At 56.2% G+C, this 14,775-nt stretch overlaps 1 protein-coding gene across 5 annotated transcripts in view; it reads right to left on the bottom strand.

Moving 5' to 3' along the window:
• RIPOR2 (RHO family interacting cell polarization regulator 2) overlaps positions 1–14,775 on the bottom strand; it is a 147,187-nt gene that overhangs the window by 63,498 nt on the left and 68,914 nt on the right. The gene's annotated exons all lie outside the window — the stretch shown is intronic.

The following is a 14,775-nucleotide window of genomic DNA, read 5'->3' on the forward strand; positions in this document are numbered from 1 at the left end:
CCGGGGACGCCCCAGGTCAGGCACGCTAAGGGGAGGCCCTGGCAGCCCGTGGAAAGGGCACCCCCTTCGCCGCCCGTCGGGCACGCATCTCACACCGCCCGGTGCAGAGGGAGGGGCTGCCCATGTGATGAGCCCAGAAGGCGCCGGCCGAGCTGTCTCACCAGCCGGAAGGAATGTCACTCCTGGGTGTCAGCACCGGGTACACGGACCCGTCAGAGCAGATGGGAATCATGATGTTATTTTTAGCTTCTCCAAGCATAAACGCACTCGACTCTATTAGGAAAATACAGAAAAGCACATAGAAGGCCGGGCGGGGGTCTGAGGGGCGGGGAGAAGAAACCCCTAAGTGTCTGTCACCCAGCGACAGCCACGGGGAATCTGGGTGTGTTTCCCACCTTCAGCGCGAACCTCCCCGCTTACAATGACATGGTCACTTGGAGCACGAGGCACGCTGAATGTCCGACCTTGCTTTTTCTATCCGATCGTCTTTTAGAGCTGGGTCGAGGGGTTTCTAAATTAGTTTTTTTTTTTTTTTTTTTTTTTTTACAAACTATCGTTAACAGGTTCCTTAGGTCCCCCCGGATTCCAGGTGCTCCCCGGGAGGGTAAAAGGAAGTCCAGCCAGTCTACGTGAGATGTGCTTTTGATTTCTGATTTTTCAGATACGCCCAGAGGCAGAGCGGGTGCCGTGAGGCTGGCCCGAGGTCCCCCTCCCCAGCCGGGCACCGAGGGCGGACACAGGTGGCGGCACCCCTGGAGTGGCTGGGCGTCAAGCCCCGTGAGGCCACACGTGACACAGCCGCTGGACCGCCCTGCCCCTGGACAGGAAGGTGTGAATGGTGTGGTGTTCGCACCGTTTCGCTTAAGCAAGTCTCCTCTATCTAAAAATCAAGAACAGAACAGGTGGTTCTGGAAAAACCCCGCTGACGACAGAAAACGTGAGAGACATCGGTGATTTCTGCATCAGGAAGCGAGTTCGTGCCAAAGCCTTTCTCGTGACGAGAGGGATGTCAACTGAAAAGCCGACGGCTGCCAGTTAACGGAGCGGTGCCCTCCCCCCCAAAGCTGGACCAAGGCCGAGCGTCCGAGATCAGACGATGACCAGCAGGGACGCTGGCAGGTGGCCAAGGTGACGTGCTGGCCAAAACAATCCTACCGTCAGTGCAAGTGAGCGCTGGCGGTGCCCACGCTGGGGACAGGGGGGAGGATCTGGGGGCCGGGCGGCTGCCGGAACGTGTTCTAAAACCGCGTGGTGGCGGCGACCGCTCCAGCGAGCGTGTTTACTGGAACCAAAACCGTGCGCTTCCCTCTGGTGGCCCATGATGTCCGTATCCGTGAAGCTGTTGAAGTCACTGTTAACTTCTGGAAAAAGCCGCCGTCCCTTCTTCAAGAGAGGAAGTGCCAGGAGAGACGGGGACCTGAAGAGACTCTGGACGGCGACCTCAGCGCCCACCGCCCCCCTGCGGACACCTTCCCCCCCCCAGGAGACCCCGTGCACGGGGCGCAGGACACCAGCCCCGCTGTGCTTCCTGAGTCACTCCTGTGAGCCCGACCTATCCGTGGTCCTCGCCTTTCCCGACAGTGCGCCCTGTTCACGCCCCCCGAACCCCCACCCCCAACGCCTTGGTCAAGAGCAGAAGCATAATTCCATTGTCTGAGAGAGGCACGGGGACCAGAAGTGAGCGGCCTGCTAGGCTCAATGACTATTTAAGATGACTCCTAAAAACAGGCGTCTGCTTATTATACGGCAGCAAGGTAGCTATTACAGAACAGTTGACTAATCTTAAAAAAGAAAGTAGATATATTTTTAAGTCATTGGCTATTTTTTTTTTTTTACGTGTACACAGCTGAAAAATAAGTCAAGGTGGTGCTAATCATGGCTTCCTGGTTGCCAACCTTCTCCACTAACCGGATGGCAGGTAGATGCATGCGTGATACCGAGCGTGTGAATGGATAGAAGCAATTCTAGAAAGGCTGGACGTGGACACAGCCCCGGTCCTCGTGAGGGGACGGAGAAGAGCCACGTCGGCCTCTTGGGCAAGTCGTGAACTCGCTGAACCTCAAGTGGCTCTCTGTAGAACTTCTTCCCCGAGTCCACAGACACGGACTGTGAGATTCCACACAGATCACACCACCGCTCCATCCTCCCATCACCAGGCCACTGGGACATCTTCAAACTGGACTTCCCATCGACCCTGTGGAGGCTCTAGACAAGGCAGAGTGCTTCGGAAACACAGACTGCCCTCGTGAAGACGGGTTCAACCAACTTGAAGGGAAAAAATAAAAAGAAAGAAACTCGCTTTCGGATCTCGGGAAACTGAGAGGATCAGTTCTCCTTCCACGTTTTCTAAGACTCCATCGATCGACACGGGGTCATGAGGCCCCTGTGACATGCTGGACCCCGGCAGGATGCTACGTGCTGTCCAAGAGCCAAAGGGAACTGAGGACTGACCTCTGCTCTGAACAGCGTCATCATTCAATCAGAGAGGAGAACAGGGCTGTAGCCACGTCAACACGCGAGCGAGTTGTGATGTAAGAAATAACAGAGGTGCTGGCTAGTGGGCTCAGTGGTAGAGTGTCGGCCTGGCATGTGGAAGTCCCGGGTTCAATTCCCAGCCAGGGCACACAGGAGAAGTGCCCATCTGCTTCTCCACCCCTCCCCCTCTCCTTCCTCTCTGTCTCTCTCTTCCCCTCCTGCAGCCAAGGCTCCATTGGAGCAAAGATGGCCCGGGCGCTGGGGATGGCTCCTTGGCCTCTGCCCCAGGCACTAGAGTGGCTCTGGTCGCAATATGGCGACGCCCAGGATGGGCAGAGCATCCCCCCTGGTGGGCAGAGCGTCGCCCCTGGTGGGCATGCCGGGTGGATCCCGGTCGGGCGCATGCGGGAGTCTGTCTGACTGTCTCTCCCTGTTTCCAGCTTCAGAAAAATACAAAAAAAAAAAAAAAAAGAAAGGACAGAGAAATCTAAGGAGAGGTTCCTACTTCTTGGCGCCCCCAGGGACAGGGTGTGATGCTCCAGTCGGGCCACCCGGGGCTCCGCTGGGCCCCACCGTGTCCGGCTGCTGGGCCACGCACACGCACGCTCCTGCTTGGAGCCCCTGCCTCCCGTTTCACCGCAGCGGATTTGGGGGGGTGCAGAGGGGACACGACGCATCGCGCCTGCTAGCCGTGAGCTAGCTGTTATTAATAATTTAAGATAACAGAATTCTCTGAAAGGAGAGGGAGGCGGGGGCGGGGGGCAGCCAGGAAGCTTCACGAGGAGGAAAGAATGGGCGTGAAAGCCAGGGAAATGGCAAACGCCTCGTTCGGAATTCAGCCATTTTTAGGCAGTCGAACTAAAGTTAAACTACTTTAAACCTGAGGGAGGGCTAAAAACACGGCTACTTTGGGAGCCCGGTTCACACGCCAATTAATTGGGAGCCTGGGTCACACACACACACACACACACACACACACACACACACACACGACCATTATTTCCTGAGTCACCTGAGAGCAATCAACATGTGCACATTTACATATATGGATATAAATACATTGGCTCCTCCCCATGGGGCAGCTTGCAAATACGACGCACACTTATTGTTAAGCAGTCAGGGAGTATTTCCTAGGCCGTGGACCTTCACTTACAGAACCCCAGGACGATGATCAATATCGGGGAAAATTAATCTCAATACAGCACTTTTCTCTAATGGGCAGACCTTCCTCCGATTTCACCAGCTGTCCCACTGGTGTCCTGTACGCTGTTCCCCCAACCCTCCTTCCTTCCAGGGTCACGTCCACCTCTCCTCTGGGGTCATCAGATGTCCTGTGTCCTTTAACCCGGGATGGTCCTTGGGCCCTTCCTTAATAAGAGTACAGACCAGCTGTCTTACAGCAGGTCCCTTAGTTGACGGGGGTCTATCTGATGTCCTCTCCTCAGGGGAGTCAGGCTGTGCGTTGGGGGCAGCGATGTCACCTAAGTGACGCTGACGTCCTGCCTGCTGAAGGCATTGCCTCAGAAGACAGCAAGGGGTCACTCGGTCCCCGTTACTGGGGATGTTAACTCGGATCACTCGGTTAGGGTGTGGTTGGCCCGTTTCTCCCCGGAAAGTTACTATTTTTGCCTTTGTAAATTGATAAGCGGTTGGCGGGGAGGTATTCTGAGGCTCTGCAAATATCTTGTTTCTTTAACCTCGGAGGTTGAGAGGTTTGAGTGCCCGTTGGTGATTCTCACCCAAATCAATCAATTGTTACCATGATGGAGGCCGAGCCGCGACCTTGAACTCAATCAGGGTTTTTTTTCCCTACTGTACGGAAGAGCTTGCCCGAGTCCTTTTATGCGCTTGTTTATTTATTGTCAGAACTGCCGGGATGGACCCCCGTACCGTCCTAGGATGCGAAAGCCCGCCGTTTCCGAGCGGCTCTGCGGACGGCCCGCGCCTGCCTTGGGAACAACCTCACTTTGCATTACTGGTGGGAATCAGCGTCGTCAGGGACTCGCTTGGATCACTGTTCATGTATGTTTTCCCGGGTACCTCATCTCTTTAGCCATGCTCCCAGCTCCCCGAGGGTGGGCACCGTCCGCGTGGGGCTTCCTACAGCGCAGGACAGGGAAGCTTTGGCTGACCCGGGCCTCTTCACCCAAGTCCCCCGATACGGTCTGAGCTCCAGTTCTGCTCATCGATAGTACGGGGATAGTAATAAGTCCCAAGCCAGCGAGGTTGTTGCAGGAGGGAAATGACAATGGTCCTGCTCTTTTAACCAGAACTTGCCCTCTGAGGCTCCGCCCAGCTTTACCAGCCTCGTGCCACGCACTCCGACCAAACCACACCTGCCTTCCCGGTGAGGAGACGCACAGAATTTTAGTGATCTGACATGACCGCTCTCCTCTCCTCCTCTTCTCTCTTTCATTCCCCTCCTCCGAGAAATGACAGCAGGTCACAGGGACGCTATTTTAAGAGCCTGGCTGAATCCCGCGGGGAGTTGAGAAGAGATGTTGAGTAGCAGGTCGACTCACCGGGGAGCCGTCAGCTTCCAGGTAACTGACGCTGCTCCCGCCTGGGAGAGTGAAAACACTTTGCTTTTCTTCCGTTCTGGCGGATTGAATAAGAGGCAGCGAGCAGCAGCCGGCCTCGCGGTGATCAGGAGAGATGATTCAGGGCATAAAAACTCCCAGGCTCCGACCTCACGAGGAGCTGAGCGGGTTGTGAGTCGTGCTGTCATCGCTTATTCTAAAACACGTCCCTGGGACACTCACCGACCTTCGCGTGGGACACAGCACGTGTCAGAACGGGACCCCCCATCCGCCCCCCACTGCCCTCCCCCCCCCCCCCGTGCGCTAAGGATTATGCATTTCAACGGAGGTCGCAGCTCTTGGTAATAAGAAATGGACTTGCCCAGGCAAGACAGACAGTATCGATGGATTTGGATTAAACCCTGCCAAACTCGTGGATGTCAGAAGGGGAAAATGTCTTAGGAACACGGTCCTCGTAGACCGCTTGGTTGATGCGGCTGAGAGAAACATACACCCACCACAAACCCTCTGTCTTTGATCACCGGATTCCATAGCAACGCTCGGATACAGGAGAAACGGCCCCGTGCCCCCGTGCCTGGCTGGTGTTACTGACCCCTTGGGTGTCTCCGGAACTTGGTGACTCGTGTCGAGCGAATGGCGATTGTTGTTGCTTCTTTACTTCTAAACAGCGTCAACATGACACCGACATCTTCTACGATGGCAAATCTGACTTGACTGAGATCACCATTTTGATGAGCTCCTGCTTTTTATTTGTATTTATTTATTTTTATTGTTTTCATGAGAATGGAGCGACCTCTTTGGAAATCCTACACAGAGGCCCTGGGAGGTTCTGGGAGGACGTGAGGTGTTGGTCCCCGGGCCCAGCGCGTGTGCCTGACGCGGCGTTTGCTACGGGGCAGGAGAGGCGGGCGGAACACGGGACTCAGGACCGATCAATAAAGCCCCCCCCCCCCCCCCCCCGCCCCGGTCTGTTCCATCCAAGAGAGAAAGGGTAAGAGGCTACTTGAGAGCTCTTCTGATGTGGCCACCTAATCGAATGGATACGTATTTGATCGGGTCAATCGATTTATCTCTGTCCGTCAGACCAGGCGGGTGGCACGAATGGAGGGTCGGCGGGCCGTTCTGCAGTGAGGAACACGGGGGAAACACAGGCCGGGCCGTGACCGTGTGACCGCGGCCTCCGACTCAGCCAGGGGGCTCACCACGAGGCCCTCACATGACGACGGTGACGGTGACGCCGCACACTTAACACGAGAAGGCAGGCCTTTCACACGCACGTTACCTTCCATCAATTTATTCCTGTTGTTATGACAACACCTTTAAAAGCAGCACTCCGCAGGCTTAGCCTTCAGGCATCTTATTATAGACTCGAAAATAATACACGAGGGTATTAGAGCCCCAGGGGTTTCCACAGGGGCCCCTGCTCGTGAGAGACACAAAGCTCGTACGCCTGGGCTTCTCGGCCCCCGGCCCCCAACTTGCTTTTTTTTCTACCAAAAAATAAAAAAATGAAAAAAGTAGTAGTGAGGGTTCCTTCCTGCAGGGGAGGCAAGCATAAAGATTCATGTGGGAAGACACGGGTTGTTACTCACAGCCTCCATGCTGCGGCCACATCTGTGAACAAGACCTTCCTTCTGGACTCGTGCATCCACTGCCTGGACCATGGCCAACGCTGTGCAGATTTCTCTTTTTTTAATTTTATTTATTCATTTTACAGAGAAGAGAGAGAGAGAGAGAGAGAAAGGAGGGAGGAGCAGGAAGCATCAACTCCCTTATGTGCCTTGACCAGGGAAGCCCAGGATTCGAACTGGCAACCTCAGTGTTCCAGGTTGACGCTTTATCCACTGCGCCACCACAGGTCAGGCTAACGCTGTGCAGATTTCTAGGTTCATAAACGGGGAGGGGCGGGGAGTGTCGGAACTGACTCCAGCTGCTTGTGAGAGATCGGAACGACGCATCTGAGCAGCTCTGACTTGATGGGAAGACCTCGTAACACACACCCGGTATGAAAATGAATTCCGGATGGAGGGATATTGGTGCTGGAGGCTGCACCAGTCCCATGAAATCAGCGACCTGTGGTGTTTGCCCTACAGTCCGATACAAGCATAGAACTGTGGTGTTTGCCCTACAGTCCGATACAAGCATAGAACTGTGTGTTATCATTTTTTTAAAAAAATTATTTATTTAATTATTTATTCATTTTAGAGAGGAGAGAGGAGGTGAGAGCAGCAGGAAGCATCAACTCCCATATGTGCCTTGACCAAGCAAGTGCAGGATTTCGAACCGGCGACCTCAGTGTTCCAGGTCAATGCTTTATCCACTGCGCCACCACAGGTCAGGCATCATTTTTTTTTTTTTAAAGTGACATCTGAATGGAAAGAGGCTCTCGGGGAGGGACGTGAGTCGTGGCATGCCGGCACTTTCTGTCCATCACGGGCTAACGGAGGGAGATGGACGAGTCGTGTTTCAGTCTCTCCGTCTCGGAGTGACTGTCTCTGATGATTCTACCTCCTTCTTCCCAAACCTGTGGCACTTTGTATGAAGTCATGCACATGATTACTGAACGAGGCAGAGCTGATGAAAGGGAAAAGGAGGAAGAGCTCTCACCGTAGGAGTTGGGTTCGTTTCAGAAGACCCCCCGGGGTCCCGACGTCACGGCAGGGCTCCCACAGAGTGAGCCTGTGCACCCGCATGCCGCCAGATGCCTGCAGTTCCAGGGTCGCGTGGCTTCCCGGAGGCTGGGGCCCGTGTCCCCTGCGTGGCCATCTTAGCAAATGAATGAAACTGCCGTACGAGGGACAGAGGTTTTCGCTCCTGGCTCCCACTGCCGCACACCGAGGGCGGCCCGTGTGAATCACAGCTGCGGACTGATTTCTCGTTGCCCAAAGCAAATCATTTTGTCGTCGGAGTGCAGAGCAGTTAGGGTAGAAGCGGCGGGCAGTTCCCTGGCTGGTCAGCCACGCAGAACCACGCTCCTTTCCATGGTGGACGCTGATGTCCACTCTCAGCTGGCCACGACTCCTTACCTGTTCCCTGTCCTTAGTCAACTTACCCAGAGGGAGTCAGATCTGTGTTTACAGAGCAGGAAAATGACAGCCGGGGCGGGGGGGATTTTTCACAAGACTACCTGTCCCTCCTGATGCACACCCCACGGTCACCTCACTCATACCAGCTCTCGACCCTCATCTCTCCTGAATAGCGTGTGGGCGTCAGGGCGCGCGTCCAGCAGAACGCAGGCGGTGTAACCTCAGAGACGGTACGTCCTAACCTCTCCCCCCGGTGCAGAGCGCGTTAGGGCACGGAGAGCGTAAGAGCGGTGACTGCGAGGTGAATGCACGGTCACCCCTGTCCTCCTCGGGTCTCAGCGCAGAGAAGAGTGAGGTCATCGAGAAGGGGAGTCTGTCTATCTTCTCCAGAAGGAGACGGAACTGTGGTTTGGCCGTCTCTCTTGGTGGGTCTGCCCCGTCCCACTTCAAAGCAAACGAGAAGCCTATAATTTGACCACACTGGTTTTAATAGGTTCCAGATCCGCCTCACTTCCCCCTCCAGCCCGGTCAGCATCCGGGTAAACACAGAGACACTCTGGATGGCGACCGTCTCTCTCTGGACATGGACAGCCCCCCCCCCCCCCCCGGGAGAGAAGCTGGTGGTCAGGGAGCCCCCAGTTTTGCCTCTGTGCCCTGACGTACAGGGAGATGCTTGTGGAGGTGTTCTGAGACCTTCACCACAGACACGGGGACAGACAAGTCCACGGCTGTCGGGACAAGTAGAAACAAATGAACACTCTGAGCAAACTGGCAGCGTTCACGGGGAACAGTCGCCGCGCAGAAACAAAAGGACGACGTGATCTCCGCGCGGGGAAGGCTGGGGGTCCCCGCATCTCCAACCTGTGGGCCTTCCACAGAATGTGGTGCCAGTCACTGGATTTACAAGAATTTAGAGTAGGCGGCCATCCCTTCGGGTATCAGCATATAGAGACCGGTCCCTCTCTGGGTGGCCATGCTGCTGTTTGTATCCTAAGTATCTATCACCGGGGCCTCAAAGACACATCTTTATTGGTGAGGAGATTCATAGTAACGTTTCATGTTGGCAGGCGGGCTCCGTCCCAAAGGCACTGACACCTCCTCTCCCTGTCCGGACAGCGAGCGGCCCAGTGAACTAGGCAGGGCTGTTGACATGATTCCTGCGGCACCGATAAGGAAACTGAACTGACCACGGCAGCTGTTCCTACAGGACAGTTGACCACGCTGGACCCGGAGCCGAGTGTCTGCCTCCCAGATGTGGTCTCGCTTCTACCCGTCTCTACTTTCCTGTCGCTGAAGGTGCCCGTGTCTGAACGTGACCTTCCGTCACCCTGGCCACGGAGGGCCGGCAGCACCCAGAATGCCCTGCGGCCCCCACGGCCTCATCAACCCCATCAAGGGCTCGGACGTTTCATGAGCAAAGGGTGCTTGTCTTACGTCATGTCCTTGCCTTTTCTTTCCTTGTTCTGTGACCACTCCCCAGGAGGGGTCCCACTGCGGGTTAATGACCCAGCACCACGGTCGCAGCAGGATGTTAGATCCAACAGAAGGAAGTGCCTGCTCTCTGCTGTTGTTCAGGGGGGACGCCCTGCCCCTCAATTCTCTCTGGTTAAATCCAAAACGCCACAACCGGCTTTTAGGAACCGAGTTCTTGGGTTTATATGAAGATGTCGACTGAGCTAGACCACATACTCAACCGCCGCCCAGCCTGTGCACCTGACCATGGACACAGTTATCAATAATCTCTAGAGCAGGGGTCCCCAAACTTTTTACACAGGGGGCCAGTTCACTGTCCCTCAGACCGTTGGAGGGCCGCCACATACAGTGCTCCTCTCACTGACCACCAATGAAAGAGGTGGCCCTTCCAGAAGTGTGGTGGGGGGCCGGATAAACGGCCTCAGGGGGCTGCATGCGGCCCGCGGGTCGTAGTTTGGGGACGCCTGCGAGAGCGCCCAACAGAACGCAACATCTAACTCAGAGATTCTCCTACCCACCTGCATAGTAGAATTAATCACCTGGAGAGAGCTTTTAAAACTGTCCTTGTCTGAGCCTTACCCCCCAGAGATTTGGGGTAGTTGATACGGGGTAGGGCCTGGCATTAGGAATTAAAAAAAAAAAAAAAAATCTGCCCAGAGCTTAAATTTCCCGTGTGCAGACAGCGCACAGCCGCCACCCATCACGCCTGCCTTCCGTGCTTTCCACACGTAAGAGATAGAGTCACGCATGTTCTCCAGTTGCCTGATTCCAACCCCACTACAAAAAGATACTTGACGAAGGCGTTGCCAGCCTGTATGGGAAGAACAGGACAGTGTGGCCTGTCTTGTTTAACGGGGGCAGGGGGGAGGAACGCTTCTGGGAATTGTAGGATTTACAGGGAAAGCGTTTCCACTCTTGGGAAGACTTAGGCGTGACCACAGGTCAGGGTCGGAACGCGGGGTCACTGGTCCCTCTGTCTCCCGACGCTGTGCTGGCAGGACCCACTCCAGCCAGCCTGGGGTGGGGGTGGGGGTGAGGCCGGGACCGTGGCTTCCCTTCTCCAGGCCTCAGTGACCTCATCTGTGAAATGGGAGCACGAAAGGCCCCATTGCAGGTGGCCCTGAAAACTATACAGGTTCACGGACATCAAGTGTCGAGAACAGCGAGTGAGTGTTCCCAATTTTTTTTGGGGGGGGGAGGGGCATTATTCAGCCATTTCCAGCTTAAGGAGGGCCAGGGGGAGGCTGCCCGTGCCTCTCCCGAGGGGAGAGGCGTCAGAGGAGGGGGCCGAGTGGGTGGGTGTTATCGCCCACCCAGGCGCCTGTTTCGGGGGACTGTGCCTTCTCAGGTCTCCTGCAAGTCAGGTGAGTACACTGAGCTTGTCTTCAATGACCGAGGCTGTCATTCCGGTGGGGGAGGCAGGGGGTGGGGTGGGGGGAGGGTCAACGGTAGTCGATCTTCTCATTTAATACGGTGCAAGGCCTGAGCACCGTTCCCGCTGCGCAGGAATTTCTGAGCGCTGGTTTTCCACAGCACGATCTGTCTGTCAGCTGTCCCGGGAACGCCCTCCCACCCGCTAGCCACCTGCTCTGCACACCGCGTGGTGGGGAGCCTGTCACTCACGCCACTGCCTCTCCCCAGCCCCACGCGAGACAGTGGGACGGCACAGGCGGAGAGCGCCGACCGGACCAACCGCGGCTGTCGCGCACGCACCGGTGAGCCGGGCGCGCGGGATCCGGAACCAGAACCAGGCCACGGCTTTCCAACACGGCGTGAAGTCACATGAGGAATGTGTGTTGACCCCTCGGAGGCAGAGAATCCCCCCCTGCCCCGCACCAAAAATACATCATCGGGCAGGACGGGCCTCCTGTTTCCAAGCCGGCCTCAGGAGCAGGTGCGCGCCTTGGGGGGTGCGCGGGGTGGCAAGAGAGACGGGACAGCGGCGTGGACAGGTGGCTGGACACAGCCAGAAACTGGGCCCCGGCCCTTGCTGCCCTCCGGGTGGCACGATGCGCCCCAGTTCACACTGGCAACAGGAAGGGGAGGGTCCGACCTGCCGTTACGCTTTTGTCTGTGCGTCCAAAGCACGGGGCGCGCGCAAGAGTGTCTGTCCTGGCCGGGGAGGGCACGCTGAGCTCGACACCGGTGCTCCGCCCACGTTCCCGAGACGTCTCCCGACCGCTCCGCTCTAGTTCGGGGAGGGTCTTCAGTTGCCCAGGACCTCAGAGGCGGTCACAGCGCAGCGCCTTCGCAAACGATGGGGAGAAGCCGCAGCGGGTGGGAGAGGGTGACGGCTGTTCCCGCGGCCCACGCAGCTCACGCGCATCCTGACAACGGACCACGCCCTGCGGCCTGCGGTCAGATAGTCGGTCAGCAGCGGCCACACAGATGGTGCGAGTCTCCTCTTTGGAACAGTGACCCCTGCTTGGTGCCCTCTTCTGGGACACGGGGTGTTCCTAACACTTATTTTGAGGATTGAGAGACATCAGGCCCGCGCGTCATACAGCCGGGCGCAAAGCATGCGCTCGGTAAAACCCATGGCGGTCATCGCCGTCATCGTCGTTGCTACTGTGGTCATCACCCAGGCCAAGAACAGAAAGGCAGATGGCCGTATGAACCAAGGAGAGTCTTATGTTTCCATGCTCTGTTGTGTTTTGCTAATCAGGTTGGTCTTGCTGGAGCCTGAAGTCTCAAATGTCAGGGTCATAAGTTTACTAGGAATCTGTAAGTCAGTTGTCCAGATTGGGGTCCCCCCGTGAGGGGTGGGGTGAGGCTCCCCCCGTTGACACTGAAGACCAACTCTGATCAGGGTGTGTAACTTTGCTTGGAAAAGTCAGATCTCATCTGCCCCCCCCCCCACATACCCCAGTTCCCAAAGAGGCATGGGGGGGGGGGGGCAAATACCCATTTTTCTTTTCCTCTTTGTGCAATTCCCTTGCATGGCTCCTTTTGGGTCCTTAGAACTTGGAGGGGTAATGAGGTAAGAATCCAGGTCAGCACGAAAGGTGTTGCCTCTGAACTTCCCTGTGAGGCTCACCTTCCTCTGCCTCCGGTTCCACACAAGACGCTTCCCCTACGATCTATTGCCGGGGGCACAGGACTGGCCCTCCCAGGAACGGCGGTATTTTGTACGTCCCCCTTCCCGATACCAACAACGTCAGTGGAAAGCTACAACACCCCCCTTTCAGCCCAGCCACCAGGAAGTTCCGAGCCCACCCACGCAGGCGGCTCAGCCCTCGCGGAAAGACGGCGCCTCCACGTGGGAAGGCTGACCTCCCACCGCCTCCTCCCGCACGTGTTTTCCACAGCACGCTGTTGTCACCTGTCTCAGAGTGTGAGAAGCCACGGAGTGTGGTTCCGCAGCTCGCGTTCACCGAGCAGTACATGGCTCCCTCCTGACCACCACGTGCGTCTCCCTCCTGACCGCCACGTGCGCTCAGAGGGGCCGGAGCCGCTACCCAGCGCTCGCTCGCTGGACAAGAGCCGCCCGGACATTTCCGCCCCCGTCCCTGCAGTGCCCACGATTTGTCTCCATCTGCCTGTTTCAGTTCAGTGCTCCGAGGTCACTGGGCCACAGAGGCTCAGGGACGGTGTGGGAACCAGCGCTAAACACGCCCCTCCCCCACCAGAAATCTTGATAAAGGAGATGATCGCTGTCCCCCCCCACCCTGGAATTATCCCCATAAAAGAAATGCCACTTGGGCTGGCACTGGGCCCACGGACATAATTGCTCTTGCAGTGATTTCAAACAGAGGCACATCTGGGGAAGATGGAACGGGAGCTGCATCAGCGAATCAAAGCGATTGTTCTGGAAATGATATTCAAATAGAGTCAGCCCAAATTTGAGAACTCTATTTGTGATGCAAATCCCAGGGAGCAAACGCTTCCGTTTCACCAGCCAGAGCGATTCTGCACACAGTGGTTGATGCTTGCCTTGTAGGGTCTGAGCTTTCCTGATGAGGAGGTGTACGGGGTGGGGAAGTGTGCGGTTTTACCAGGAAGACCCTCACCCTGCCTGCTCCCCTCAGAGGACACTAAGCCTGCACGAATCAACAGTGATCTTTTCTTCCTTGTTTTCTTTTTGTTTTTGTTTTTTTTTGTATTTTTCTGAAATTGGAAACGGGGAGGCGGTCAGACAGACTCCCACATGCGCCCCACTGGGATCCACCCGGCAAGCCCACCAGGGGACGATGCTCTGCCCATCTGGGGCGTTGCTCTGTTGCAACTGGAGCCATTCTAGCACCTGAGGCAGAGGCCATGGAGCCATCCTCAGTGCCCGGGCCAACTTTGCTCCAATGGAGCCTTGGCTGTGGGAGGGGAAGAGAGAGACAGAGAGGAAGGAGAGGGGGAGGGGTGGAGAAGCAGATGGGCGCTTCTCCTGTGTGCCCTGGCCGGGAATCAAATCTGGGACTCCTGCACGCCAGGCTGATGCTCTACCACTGAGCCAACCGGCCAGGGCCTGTTTTTTTTGTTGTTTTTTTTTTTAATTTAGGGAGAGGAGGGGAGGCAGAGATAGACTCCCACATGTTCCTGGACCAGATTCACCCGGCATGCCCACCAGGGGGCGATTCTCTGTCCACCTGGGGCCCTCTGGAGCCATTTTTTAGCACCTGAGACAAGGCCATGGAGCCATCCTCAGCATCCGGGGCCAATTTGCTCCAATGGAGCCCTGACTGTGGGAGGAGAGAGAGAGAAGGGGGAGGAGGAGGAATGGAGAAGCAGATGGGCGCTTCTCCTTTATGCCCTAGCCGGGAATTGAACCCAGGACTTCCACATGCTGGGCCGATGCTCTACTGCTGAGCCAACAGGCCAGGGCTGCATTTATTTCTTAAAAACTGCAAGGACTTCAGACGCCCCAGAGCCCAGGGAGGTCTCGCCTCTGGACCCACGTCCGGAATCACTGATTTAATTAAAGGGGGCCGACGGAGGGACGGTCCTTTTTGCGGATCCTAGGATCTATGTGCAGGTCTAGCTGGGTCGGTTTCCCATAATGAGAGTCAAGAAGCAAGACCGGCTGCTTACACGATAAAAGACAGGTGCCCTCCTTGTGGCTTTTTCAGCCCCTGCAGTTTCGTAACTGTCCCCTCACAGGGACGGGGACCTGCTGAGCTCAGGTGGCCCCTCAGCCCAGCCACGTTGGCTGTTTTCTTCCCTCAGTGGGGACAGAGCCATTTCACAACCATTTGAGAGGAAAAAAACAAAACAAAACAAAACAAAAAAAAATCCCCCCCCCCCAAAAAAAAAAAAATCTGGAAAATCTC

This window comes from Saccopteryx leptura, chromosome 11 (genome assembly GCF_036850995.1).
Source record: "Saccopteryx leptura isolate mSacLep1 chromosome 11, mSacLep1_pri_phased_curated, whole genome shotgun sequence".
In the NCBI taxonomy this organism is placed as follows: Eukaryota; Metazoa; Chordata; class Mammalia; order Chiroptera; family Emballonuridae; genus Saccopteryx; species Saccopteryx leptura.